This window comes from Ursus maritimus, unplaced genomic scaffold (genome assembly GCF_017311325.1).
Source record: "Ursus maritimus isolate PB19 unplaced genomic scaffold, ASM1731132v1 scaffold_25, whole genome shotgun sequence".
NCBI classification, from domain to species: Eukaryota; Metazoa; Chordata; class Mammalia; order Carnivora; family Ursidae; genus Ursus; species Ursus maritimus.
The window spans coordinates 12,068,261-12,082,361 of NW_024425008.1; the positions used below are offsets into that span (position 1 = coordinate 12,068,261).

The following is a 14,101-nucleotide window of genomic DNA, read 5'->3' on the forward strand; positions in this document are numbered from 1 at the left end:
TAGGTGAATTTCATAAGTGCTGAAATTATAAAACTAAAGATCCCAGTTTTTTATCATATCCATATTCATTCAGTTCACTTATTCAATAAATATTTATTGACCACCTCTACTATGCTTGCTTGGTACTGGATAATGCAATAATGAAGAAGGTGGAAATGATATCTGCCTTCATGAAGTTGTGGTTGTAATTATATTGGTTATCTCTGATAGAAAGAAATCATAGTTATAAAATAGATGAATTTTTGAGGGATAGATTTCAAAATCTGATTTTTAAAGCCTTTTTTCCTTTGTAAAACTTTTCATGGCAACTTCAGTAAAATGTGACAGGTTAAATATGTTTACCATTGCTTCCTCATTAAGCCCACTACGCAAAAGTAAGGGAGTAAAATAGGCATGTACTCAAAAGAGAAGGAAGAAAATAGCAACCAAATTTTGGAAGACGAACAGCAGGAAATCTAGTTGTAACCAATGTAGCCTTCCTGGTCCCAGTTGAATCCTAAGCTAGTAACATGAGAAGCCCCAGAGCAAGCTAATTTGCATTTCTGGCTCCCAGACAGGGTCAGGAATTGGGGGCACCCGGTGTCCCTCAAAGTAGGAGCACAGGAGATATGGTTGCAGGTCTGTATAAGAAACAGGGAGCCCCCTCGGATCTGCCATCTACCTGATTCACCTAGGCAACCAGGCTTTCTTTACCTTCAGGGAAGACAGAAAGGGTTAACTAGAACAACTGGATCCAGGGATAATGGGCTAAAGGTGAGGACACAACAAGGAAGCTTTAGTGGTTGAAGTGAAAAATGACATAGGGAGCCATGGAGCTCCCATGGCCTTTCTGCCTCTTCATTCTGAGAACATGGCTTCCTAGACAGGAGTTTGGAGGATTCCTTTCTGAGAAACTGAGAGCAGAAACTCTGCAGATGCTCTCAGGTAGTAGTGTTGCCAGTGAATGAGGCCGGCCAGATCTTTCTACAGAGATGTCTGTGACTTGACAAGCCCAGCACATGCCACAGAACCATATTTGTGATGAAGTCACCATTTCTTTTTCTATTTTGATTTCACTATATTTCGATGTAGTTTTTTGTGTCTGTATTCCAATGTGATTATAGTTTCGTCTGTCATACTATGCATTTAAAAACATTGTTTTGAGAAGGGGTCTGTGGGCTTCAGCAGATGGCCAAAGGATCCTTGGCACGTGAAGCACGCCTGCATAGAGAGATTTGGTGATCACCTTCTCCTCTTTCCTTGGAACCGTCCTGCATTAGTTCATTCACTCCATCAGTATTTGTTGAGGGCCTTCTCCATACTAGACGTTAGGCTAGGTTCTGGTAAGACACCAATGAAAAGAATCACTTAGTGACTCCTGTATTTATGGGTACATGTGGCTGATCATTTTGCAGACTTTGGCCCCGGGAAACAGCAAAAATAAACAAAAGTCAAACATGGATCAGAGTTGCCGAGTTTTAATACAGAAATAGAAATTAATCAGAAATGCCATGTGACTAAATCTGACAGGTCCCTCCTCACAACAGAGACTTGTGTGTTCTGTTAATCATGTCAACAGCTCCTCAACAAGGGAACAAAGGGAGTTCTTGTCAGATACCATAGGTTTTGAACACTTAGTTGTTTAGGCGCAAAAATGAAATATTGCGCGAGGGGGGTACCTGGGTTTCTCAGTCACTTAGGCATCCAGCTCTTGGTTTGGCTCAGGTCATGATCTCAGGGTCATAAGACTGAGCCCCATGTCGGGCCCTGGGCTCAACTCAGAGTCTGCTTGAGATTCTCTGCCTCGCCCTCTGCTGCTTCCCCTCCTCTCTCTCAAATACATACATAAATAAAATCTTTTTAAAAAATGAAATATTGGGATTCAATCTGAAGTGGAGAAATGATTTATAGATTTTGCTATTATTCACTGAATACAGCCTAGCTGCATTTAATACAGTTATGTGTTAGGGTCTGTGTCATTAAGCTTTCCACTTTCATCTCTTCCCCTCAGACCACCAGCTCGTTTTTCCTCTTCCCATGGAGGACATACTGTCACACTAGGCTTCAGGTTTAACTCTCAGGGCTGGGGTGGGAGCTACCCCTCTCTGACACCCCTACAATAGGATCTAGTCGTTCTTTGCTCCCCTAGTTCCGCCCAGCACCTGTTCCGCAAGTTTCCCTGCCTAGACTCTTTCCACCTTAGAAATATTCCCACCAAACAATTTCTGTTTTGATTAGCAAGCATTCCTTTTTGGTTTCACATGTCACCCTGACTCCCTTATATCGAAATACCACCTTTCTTGGAATGAGTTTCTTTTTTGTCATTGGTTTTCAGTTTAAACTCTAGTTTAAGGAGTCTCCTCCTTGGTTTCCAGTGTATACAGAGAGATTCTATAGCTTCAGTTCCAACTGCCCTTTCTCCTCTTCCTCTTGGACCCTTTTGTCACCATTTAAGCATGTCTAGTCACTCCTGTTTTAAAATTTTAAAGATGGATGGATGGATGGATGGATGGATGGATGGATGGACGGACTAATAATAGATAAACAGAATCTATCTCAGAATTCCATATTCCTTTCCAGCTCTTGTGCTGTTTTTCTCTGTCAATATTTGTCTACACACTGTCTTTACTTACCCACGTGTCACTCCTTAATCTACTCCAGTTTGGCTGGAACACCTACCGACTGACTGTAAGCCTTCTTGTCAAGGTCACTATTAACCTTAGTTTTAGATGCTTTTTAGTCCTTTCTTACTTGACTACCTAGTAATGTTGAACTGGATATTGCCTCTTGCCTTGGCTCCTGTGACACCACACACACCTGGTTTTCCTTCTCTCTGTCACTATCTTTTACAGGCTCTTCCTCTTCTACCTGAGGGTTCCTCACAGTTCAATGTTCTACTCTCTCCTTTATGTGGGTGATTCCTAAAAATGTATGGCAACCCTGACCTCTCTTCTGGGCTCCAGATCCAAACATGCTTGTAATGTATTGCCATGTGATGCTCTCATAGACTCCTTGAGCTCAACATTTCCAAAGCTGAACTAATCTTCCCCCACCCAAATAGGCTTCTCTTTCAGTACGTTGCAGTTTTGTGTTACAAATTCTGCCCTCATTGGATCTGGGAAATGTATTTCTATTAATTTTTAGGAATTTACTTAGTATAAAAACATATACTTTTTAAATAACAGTTAAAGTTTCTGCTCATGGTGTAATATTCATCTCTCTGTATTCATTAATTGAATAGTTGAGCAAATATTAATTAAGTACTATGTGTCAGATATTGTACTTAGACCCTAGAAATATAGTGGTAAACATAACAAATTCCTTGTCCTAATGAGCCTATGTTCTAGAGGTATTTGTCAAATATACATATAATTAATTATTTCTAGATTATAGTTTGCTAAACTGGATTGTACACAGGGTAAAATTGGTTTATTTTAGAAATCTTTAAAATCTTTTATATGATAATGAGCACTTTACAAACTTGATACTTTTCATATATGGTTTTCTCAGTCATAGAATTTGATAAATCCCTTGAGATTCTGAGAATAAAAGAAGACATTTCTAAATATTTGCAGGCTAGTCTATGTCCTTCATAGGATCTCTGAAGAGTACAATTCAGCAAACATTTGTTGAGTTCCTAACTGTGAGTCAGACAGTCTGCTGGTATTGGGTATATGAGTCTAACACTGAAGACTTTAAAGACATTTATTTTTAAAGGGGGTCTGTTTTTACCTGTTTATAAGCAAATAATGTCAAAATGATACATTAATGTCCTATTAGTTACCCTATACTTACATATGGCATATGCATTCTGTGTTTTCATAATTTCACACTGAACATTTAAAAATATCACAACAGATTATTAATGTGAATCTACAGGTAGCTAAATAAAACTAGCAGAAAAATAATGTCCCCAGCACTTAAAATAGAAGTAGCTCAACTAATTATAACATATTGCCACAGTAGCTATACTTTAAAGGAAAGGCCTGTGGATTAATGACTATTTTCTCTCTCCAGAAAATAGAAAAATACACTTTTGCTTAGTTATGAAGATGTTATTCATTAATTAATTTTTTGAACATATAAGTGGCCTTTGTGTATAATGAATAGAACGTGTATTAAGGGAAGAGGATCTTTTTCAGGCCTCCCCTCTGTAGTGTGTGACATTGGGTAAGCCCTAGTCATTAGCCCTTCTTAGTCTTAGTTTCTTCATCTGTAAAATAATAGCTGTCATATCTAATTTATAGGATCATCGTATCACACAATGAGTTGGTGCTCATGAAAGTATGTTCTAGAATGTGAAGCAGTAAATAAATACCAGTTTCTGCTTATAGGACATACTGTTCAAATTTTAGATTACCAGGAACAAAACTAAAATATACAAATGAGAATCTTAAGTTACTCTCCTTTTTCTGATTTGTAGGAAAGTTTTAAATTATGCCTCTCTTTAGTAAATGTCTAGCTAATAATGCCATTTGCAGTATTCTGTTGTGACATGTATATCTCCAGATGCCTAGGTGAGATTCAGGACCCATAAAGAGCATGTTTGCTTTAGGAGTCAGATAACCCTACTCTCTACGGAAGCTTTTTAGTTTCTCCTGTCCCCTTCTTCAGTTGATTCATAGTGGCATATGTTGACGATTCTTTTCATTTGCATATGCTCCTAAAGAATGTATTAGGTTCGGACACCTGGGTGGCTCAGTCGGTTAAGCGTGTGCCTTCGGCTCAGGTCATGATCCCAGGGTCCTGGGATTGAGCCCCACATCAGGCTCCCTGCTCAGCCAGGAGTCTGCTTCTCCCTCTGCCTGTGTGTTACCCCTGCTTGTGCTCGCTCGCGTTCTCTCTCTCTGTCTCTCTGACGAATAAATAAAATCTTAAAAAAAAAAAAAAGGAATGTATTAGATCTCTGTAAATAAGTCCTATCAGTCATTCATCAAAATCAGTGACTCTGGGATAATTTTAGTTATTTTAGGGTAAACATTGAGATGGAAGTGTTGGGAAAACAGGAGACCTAGAAACCAGTCAGAGCATTTTTCCATTACCCCAGTCTTTCTTCTACTTAAACAGTATTACAGTATACAGATGCTAGCACATTAGTTTCAGCCATTTGTTTGTAAAGTTCTTCTGCTCCATCCTGGAGTGGATCCCTTACATTTGGACAGGAGGAGGGGAGGGAGACAGACAGGGCTTTGCCCTCGATGTCTGCCTCACAGATTCCTTTATTACTTTTCTTATGGTAGAAATTATTGGCTCTGATAAGATTTATTGTAATACTCTTTCTAACTGTAAGGCAAGTTCAACGCACAAGTTCAGAGGGCAGGTTTAATGTAAATGACATCACAGAGAAGCAGGGACAACTTTTGAGTGGAGATTCTTTTCACAGAAACTTCTGTAATATATTCCATTTGTTCAAATCAGGTTAAATATATATAATTTTTATTTACTTGAAAATTATATTTAGCAGTCACATTATTCTATATTAATATAAATGTATTAATCTGAAAATAGATCATTTTTATCTATTTTCTAAGAAAAAGGGGGAAATTACTTAAAACCCAGGCTGAATGTCAGGGATTTCCAAACCCTTAAGGGGAATTTAGCAAAAAATATTCTGAAATATTAACTGATATTGCATAAGTGTGATTAATAAATGTTTGTATCTTCCAAATTTCTTTTTAAATTTTTAAATTATGAAATATTTAAATAAATAATAAAAATATTTAAAGATGATATAACAGAATCTGTGCAGCCACTATTCACATGTACAGTTACAAACCTTTTGCGTTGTTTCCCACTCATTCAGCAAATACCAGTTGAATGTCCTCTGTGATCCACACGTTGTTCTATCTGGTATTGGAGTCTAGCAATGAACAAAATAGACAAAAATCTTCACTCTAGACAGGGAGGCAGCCAATAACAAGTAAATAAGTAAAATATGTATGAAATATGTTAGATAGTGGGAAGTTACAAGAAGACAAATACACTAGGAAAAGGTTGCACTTTTTTTTAAAAAAATAAAAGAGGGGGCAGGGGTCACCTGGGTGGCTCAGTTGTTAAGCATCTGCCTTCGGCTCAGGGCGTGATCCCGGCGTTCTGCAATCGAGCCCCACATCAGGCTCCTCCACTGGGAGCCTGCTTCTTCCTCTCCCACTCCCCCTGCTTGTGTTCCCTTTCTTGCTGGCTGTCTTTATCTCTGTCAAATAAATAAAAACTCTTTAAAGAAAATAAAAATAAAAAAAGAGGGGGCAGGGAGGGGTAAGGGGAGGGAGAGAATCTTAAGCAGGTTACATGCCCAGCGCAGAGCCCAACATGGGGCTCGACCTCACAACCCTGAGATCATGACCTGAGCTGAAGTCAAGAGTCAGACATTTAATGGACTGAGCCTCCCAGGTGCCTGAAAAAGTTGCACTTTTAAATCAGATCCAGGAATGGTCTTGCTGAGAAGGTGACAGTTGAGTAGAAACATGAAGGAAGTGAGAGTGTGAGCCATATCAGTATCTTAGGAAAGAGATTTTTAGGCAGAGAGATCAGCTGGTTTGAAAGATCCGAGGTGGGAATATGCCTGGGCTGTTTGTGGAACAATGAGGAATACAGTTTAAGTGTATAGAATGAGAGAGGCTCAGAATAGCAGGAAGTAAGGGCGTGGAGGTGGTCATATGGAAGAAGGCTTGTACAGATCATGCAGGGCATTGAAAACTGTTGTGAGGACTGTGACTTCTTTTAGTGAAATGGAGGCCATTAGAAAGTTTTGAGTAGAGGAGTGAGATGATCTGAATTTAGAAGCGTAATTCTATTTGCCAAGCATGGTATTCTTGTAGTGGGACAAGTCTAGAGACATGGAGACCAGTTAGGAAACTGTTGCTCTCATCCTAGCAAGAGATGGTAATGCTTTAGACCATGCAGTGGCAGAGTAAGTTGTAATAAGTAGTCAGATTTTAGATGTATTTTGACATTAGAGATAATGACATTTCTTGATGGGTTGGACGTGGGTTGTGAGAGAGCAAGAGGAATCAGGGGAGCCCTAAGGTCTATGGCCAGAACGGCCAAAAGGATGAAGTTGCTATCAACTAACATGGAGTGGGCTTCTGATGGAAAGATTTTGGGTAGGTAGAACAGTGCATTTGAGCAGCTTGAATTTGGGGTGACTATTAGACTTATAGAGATGTCCAGTAGGCAATAGGAGATCTGAGTCTGGAGTTTGGGGGAGAAGTCTCATGTAGAGATATAAATGTGAAATTTGTTAATATATAAGTAATATTTAAAATCATGGAAATGAAGGAGAGGGCCGTTTGGGTGGTTCAGTCTGTTAGGCATCTTCCTTGAGTTCAGGTCATGATCCTGGGGTCCTGGGATCAGGCCCCACGCTGGGCTCTCCACTCAGTGGGGAGTCTGCTTCTCCCTCTCACTCTCCCTCCGTGTTCTCTCTCCCTTCTCTCAAATAAATTAATAAAATATATTTTAAAAAAAGAAAATGGAGGAGAATATAAACAGAATAAGTACGGATAGGAAAGAAAAAGGGACAAAGCTCTGAACCCCAGGCTACTCTGACTTTGAGAGTAAAAAGAGGAGAAGGTGCCAGCAGAGGAGACTGGGAAAAAGGGATTGGCAAGCTGGAATAAAACAGGCAAGTGTGTTGCCTTAGGAGCTGAGTGAAGAAATGTTTCCAGGATGAACACAATCAACTCTGTCAAATACTGATGTTGGGTCAAATAAGGTGAGGACTGGAGATGGAGCATTGGCTCAGTCTGAATCTCAGGAGAGAGAGAATGGGAATAGACATATTGTCCTCCACAACCTAAGGCAACTTTTGGGGTTTTCTGTAAAAAGGAATAGTGAAATCATGTGGGGAGGACAGCAGAGGATGGAGTGAGGTAGAGGTCTTTTTATTTTAAGGTGGGAGAAATGACAGACATCATATGTTGCTTGACCTATTCCTGGAAAGGAAGTGGGGGTCAATGTAATAATGATAGAAGGGGGAAGATTACCAGAACACTGACCTTCGGAGGGAAAAACTCAGTGCATCTAAGTGGGGAAGCCGCTTAACCAACTGAGCCACCCAGGCTTCCCATGTATAATATTCTTTTAAATGAATTATCCAGTTTACTTCTCCATTCTCCTGCTGAGATACATTTAGGCTTCTGTGTTTTCTCAGTGTTGCAAGTTTTTTCTGATATTATTGGTTTTCTGAAGTTCTTTAAATATTCTAGACACCTATCATTTGTAATTATATACTTTCTTTTCCAAGTCTTTCACTTGTCTTTAATGGTATTTTTCCCATAATCAGATTTGACATTTTAGTAAAATCAAATTTACTGATCTTTTCATATTTACAATGGATTATTTAAAAAATTTTTTAATTGTGGTAAAATACACATAAAAATTATCATCTAAACTATTTTTAAGTGTACAGCAATAGTATTAACTGTATTCACACTATTGTGCAGCCAGTCTCTAGAAACTTTTTATCTTGCAATACTAAACTCTATACCCACTGAACAACAACTCCCCAGTTTTCCCTCCTCCTAACCCCTGGCAACCACCATTCTACTTTCTGTTTCTGTGAGTCTGACTACTTTGGATACCTAACAAAGGTAGAATCATATGGTATTTATCTTCATGACTGGCTTACTTCAGTTAACGTAACGTCCTCCAGGTTCATTAATGTTGTAGCATGTGATGAAATTTCCTTCTTTTTTTAAGGCTAAATAATATTATAATATATTATATATATCATACTTTTATCTATTCATCCACTAATGGACATTTGGGTTGCTTCCACTTATTGGCTATTGTGAATAATAATGTTGCATTGAACATAGGTGTACAAATATCTCTTTGAGATAATGCTTTCAGTTCTTTTAGATGTATATCCAGAAGTAGAATTGCTGGATCGTATGATTGTATTATTTATTTTCCCCCATGATAATTTTATTTGTATTTTTTTTTGAGGAACATCCTTAATGTGTCCCATAGAGGCTGCACCATTTTACATTCCCACCAACAATGTGCAAGGGTTCCAGTTTCTCCACATCCTCACCTATACTTAGTATTTCTGCCTTTGTGATAGCAGGCCTCCTAATGGGTGTGAGATGATATCTCGTTATAGTTTTTATTTGCATTTCTTCCATGATTAGTGATGTCGAGCATCTTTTCATGTGCTTTTTGGTCTCTTGTTTATCATCTTTGGAAGAATGTTGAAATTCGTTGCCTAGTTTTTAATCAGGTTATTTGCTTTTTTCTTGTTGAGTTGTAGTTCTTTTTATATTCTGGATATTAACCACTTATCAGATATGTGATTTATAAATTTTCTCTCCTATTCTGTAAGTTGTCTTTCCACTTTGTTTCCTTTGATGCAAGGAAGTTTTTGATATTGTTCCCATTTGTCAGTTTTCGTTGCTTGTGTTTTCGGTATCATATCCAAGAAATAATTGCCAAATCCAGTGTCATGAAACTTTCCTTCTGTTTTTTCTTCTAGGAGTTTATAGTTTGTCTTAGATTCAGGTCTTCAGTCCATTTGAGTTAACTTTTGTATTTGGTGTGAAGTAAGGGTCCAACTTCATTCTTTTGCATGCAGCTGTCCATTTTTCGTAGCATCATCTGTTGAAGAGACCATCCTTTGTTCATTGCATGGTCTCGACACCCTTGTTGAAGATCATTTGACCGAATGCATTGTCAGGTTTATTTCTGGGCTCTCTGTTTTGTTCCATTGCTCTATATGTCTGTCTTGATTCCACTACAAAGACGTATTGCTTACTGTAGCTTTGTAATATGTTTTGAAATCAGGAAGTGTGACACTGCCAACTTTGTTCTTCTTCAAGATTGTTTTGGCTATTCAGGGTCCCTTGAGATCTCATATGAATTTTCATATATTTTTTTTATTTTTGCAAAAAAATGCTATTGGGATTTTGAAAGGAATTTCTTTGAATCTGTAGATTACTCTGGATAGTATGGACATTTTCATAGTATTATGTCTTCTAATCTCCAAGCAGATGATGTCTTTCCTTTTATGTCTGTCTTCCTTAATTCCTTTCACAATATTTTATCATGTTTCATTGTCAGGTCTTTTGACTTATTGGTTAAATTAATTCCTAAGCACTTTATTATTCTTGATGCTATTTTAAATGGGATCTTTTCCCCTTAATTTTTTTTTGGATTGTTTATTGTTAGTGTAAAGAAATGTAACTGATTTTTGTATGTTGATACAACTGCAACTTTGATATATGTGCTTATTCTACCAGTTGTTTTTTGTGTGGAATCTTTAGGGTTTTCTACATATAAGATTATATCATCTACAAGCAGAGATAATTTTATTTCTTCCTTTCAAATTTGGATGTCTTTTATTTCCTTTTCTTGCCTAACTGCTCTGGCTAGAACTTCCAGTGCTGTATGGAATAGAAGTGGTAAGAGCAGCCTTACATTGTTCCTGATCTTAGAGGAAAAGCTTTCAGTTTTTCACCATTGAACGTCATGTTTACTGTGGGCTTTTCATATATGGCCTTTACCATATGGAGGTAGTTTCTTTCTATTCCTTCTTTGTTGTTGAGTGTTTTTATCATGAAAGGGTGTTGAAGTTTGCCGGATGCTTTTTCTGCATCAATTGAAGTGATCATGTGGTTTTTGTTCTTCATTCTGTTAATGTGGTGTTTTAAATTGATTGACTTTCAAGTCTTGAACCATCCATGCATTCCAGGAATAAGCCTCACTCAGTCATGTCACACAAATCTTTTTTTTTTTTTTTAAAGATTTTATTTATTTATTTGACAGAGAGAGACAGCCAGCGAGAGAGGGAACACAAGCAGGGGGAGTGGGAGAGGAAGAAGCAGACTCCCAGGAGAGGAGCCTGACGTGGGGCTCGATCCCGGGATTCCGGGATCACGCCCTGAGCCGAAGGCAGACGCTTAACGACTGCGCCACCCAGGCGCCCCCACACAAACCTTTTAATGTGCTCTTGAATTTGGTTTGCTAGTATTGAATTGGGATTTTTGTATCAGTCTTCATCAGAAATATAAGGTGGTCATTTTCTTGCAGTATCTCTTGCTGACTTTGATATCAGGGTAATGCTGGCCTCATCCAATGAGTTTGGAAGTGTTCTCTTCAGTTTTTTGGAAAATTGAGGAGGATTGGTCTTACTACTTCTTTAAATGTTGGGGTTTTTTTGTTTTGTTTTTTTTTTTTTTTAGAATTTTCCTGTAAACCATCTGGTCCTGAGCTTTTCTGGGGGGAGGTTTTTGATTGTTGTTGATTCATTCTCCTTACTGACAATGTGTCTGTTCAGATTTTCTATTTCTTCATGATTCAGTCTTAATAAATTGCATGTTTCTAGGAATTTATCCATTCTAGATTATCCAGTTTGTTGGTGTGTAATTGTTCATAGTAGCTTCTTATAATGTCTTCTCTTTCATTTCTGATTTTACTTATTTGAATCTTCTCTCTTTTTTTAAAATCTAGCTAAGATTTTTTCAGTCTTATTGATATTTTCAAAAAACCAACTCTTATTTTGTTAAAATTTTTCAATTGTTTTTCTGTTCTCAGTTTCATTTATTTCTAGTCTACTAATTTCTTTCCTGCTGCTAACTTTTGGTTTAGTTCTTCTTTTTCCAGTTCCTTGAGGTGTAAAATTGGGTTGTTGATTTCTTTGAATTTTTTAAAACAAAATCTCTTTTTACCTCAATGCAGTAAAATATTTGCTTTTCTTTTGAAAATTAGCACATTAAAAATTTTAATTTACTAGGAATTAATTTTTGTATATAAAACAAATTGGGAATCTTATTTTATCTCTTTTTATAGATTAACCCAATTGACTAAACTATCATCAAATAGTCAGTTAATCTTTTCTCTACTGATTTGAAAGGTAACTTCTGCCATATGCCAAATTCCTGTACATGCCTGGGAGTCTATTTCTATTCCTATTTCTCTTCATTCAATTCCATTTGTCTGGTTGCTTCACTCTAAATAAAAAAAAAAACCTTAAAGGCTATGATTTTGTAGTAAGTCTTGAATCTGGAGAGGTGAGATCTTTCTCCTCTTCACTTTTATCCTACCATTCTCTCCTCCTTTCATCTGTCTCTTCACCATATTCTCTATTCTTGATCTTTTGTTCCTCCATGTGAATTATGGAATTAAATTTATAAATTAATCTGGAAATAACTGTGATCTTTGGATGTTGAATCTTCCTATCAATTAGTTAGCATAAGTGAATATTCATACTTTCCCATTTATTTAGTTATCTTTTATTTCCTTCAATAATATAACTTTCTATGTAATGCTTTATATTTACATTATTAGATTCATTTCTATTAACTTTATAGTTTTTATTCCTGGCTACAAAAATTAGAAAATTATGGTTTTTTGGGCAACACATAAGAATATTGTTGATCTTGTACATAGCAATGTTGCTGAATTCATATTCCACTAATTGACAGATTCACTTGGGTTTTTTATGTAAATGACTATATTAAGAGAAAAAAATAGAACCACCTTGTCATTAATGGTAGCTTTATATCTTTGTGATTCTCATTTTTATTTTTTGTGTATTTGTGGGTGGATGGTTTGGTTTGGCTTTATTGTTCTGTCTACTTTTATTTGTGTGTACTCTTGCTTTTTACTTTAAGGAGACATGTCTTGGGTTTTACAATTTAGTATGGTATTTACTCTAGGTTTTTGATAGATGAATTATATTCTTAGTTTCTAGTTGTTTATTGATATAAATTCTTACGGTTTTTCTCTTTAATCACCTAGTGTTGTAAGTTATTTTAATAGGATTTTTGTTATTGTTGAATGTTAAACCATTTTTCAGTTCCTGGAACAAACTTTACTTTCTATGTTGCTGGGTATTTTTACACTTTGCTGGATTTTTTTGCTGATATTTTATTTAGGACTTTATTGTCAAGTTGACCTGTAATTTTCTTTTCTAATATTACATTTGTCTGATTTTGATATCAAGCTTATACTAATATCATGAGATGAATTTAGAATCATGTATGTAGATAGAAATCCTATTCCTCTGAAAATTTCCCCTTAATGCACCTCAGGGTGTATATTTTTTTCCCACCTCCTAGGTGAGTGTGAGTAGCTTTCAAATACTTATTTAATTCTTTAAAAATATTTATAATAATATTTAAGTTTTCAATTTCTTCTTGAGTCAATTTTGGTAAGTTATATTTTTATAGAAAATGTTACATTTTTTCTTTTTAAATTCTTTGGCATCATGTTCATAGAATTCACTTATTTTTTAAATATTGTAAGTGTAGTAATGTTTCCTTTTAAATTATTAATATTATTGATCTGTAATTTTCCTCTTTTTTTCTCTTGGACAGTTTGCTAGAAATTTGCCTATTAGTCTTTTCCAAGAAACAGCTTTTGTCAAGCTTCTCATTTTTTCTATTTCTTTGCTGATGTTCCTTTATTACTTTGTTTCTTTTACTTCTTGAGTTTTTCGTTCATACACTCTCTCTAAACTTATGAGTTGGACCTCCAGCTCACTAATCTTTTCATTTTTAATGAAACTGAATTTTAAATTTAGATGTATCTCACAAGTTCTGATATATGGCATGCTTACTGTTATTCTTATAGTCTAATATTCATTGTGTTTTTTCTTTGGGCCATGAATTATTTAGAAATGGGTTTTTAGGTTTTCAAACATAGAGGATTTTTTGGTTATCTTTTTGTAAGTGAGTTCTAATTTTATTGCTTTCCGTTTGGAGAACAAACTATGTATGATCTTATTTCTGTGGAATTTGAGATTTGCCTTGTAACCTATTACATGGTTAATTCCTGTTAATATGACATGTATGCCTGAAAAGAATGTGTATTCTCTGTTATAAAAGTTTTGTGTATTCTCATAAACATCATGCAAATCCTCTATAGCTTCACTAATTATTTTCCTGCTTGATTGGTCAGTTATAAAAGAGATATGTTGAAATGCCCATTACAGTTGTGGATTTGTCCATTTCTTCTTGAAGATCTCTCCTTTTTGCTTTATATAGTTTAAGGCTTTTCAAAAAATATTGAGCAATTCAGGTTTGGAATGGTATTATTTCCCTAGTAAAGTGTTTCTTTTATTATTATGTAATAACTCTACCTAGTTTTAATAATCTTTTTGCCTTAAAGTTTATTTTCCTGC

General features: G+C 36.1%; 1 protein-coding gene across 2 annotated transcripts in view; it reads left to right on the top strand.

Annotated features, from left to right (window-relative positions):
* RPS6KA5 (ribosomal protein S6 kinase A5) overlaps nt 1-14,101 on the top strand; it is a 178,833-nt gene that overhangs the window by 111,859 nt on the left and 52,873 nt on the right. The window lies entirely within an intron of this gene.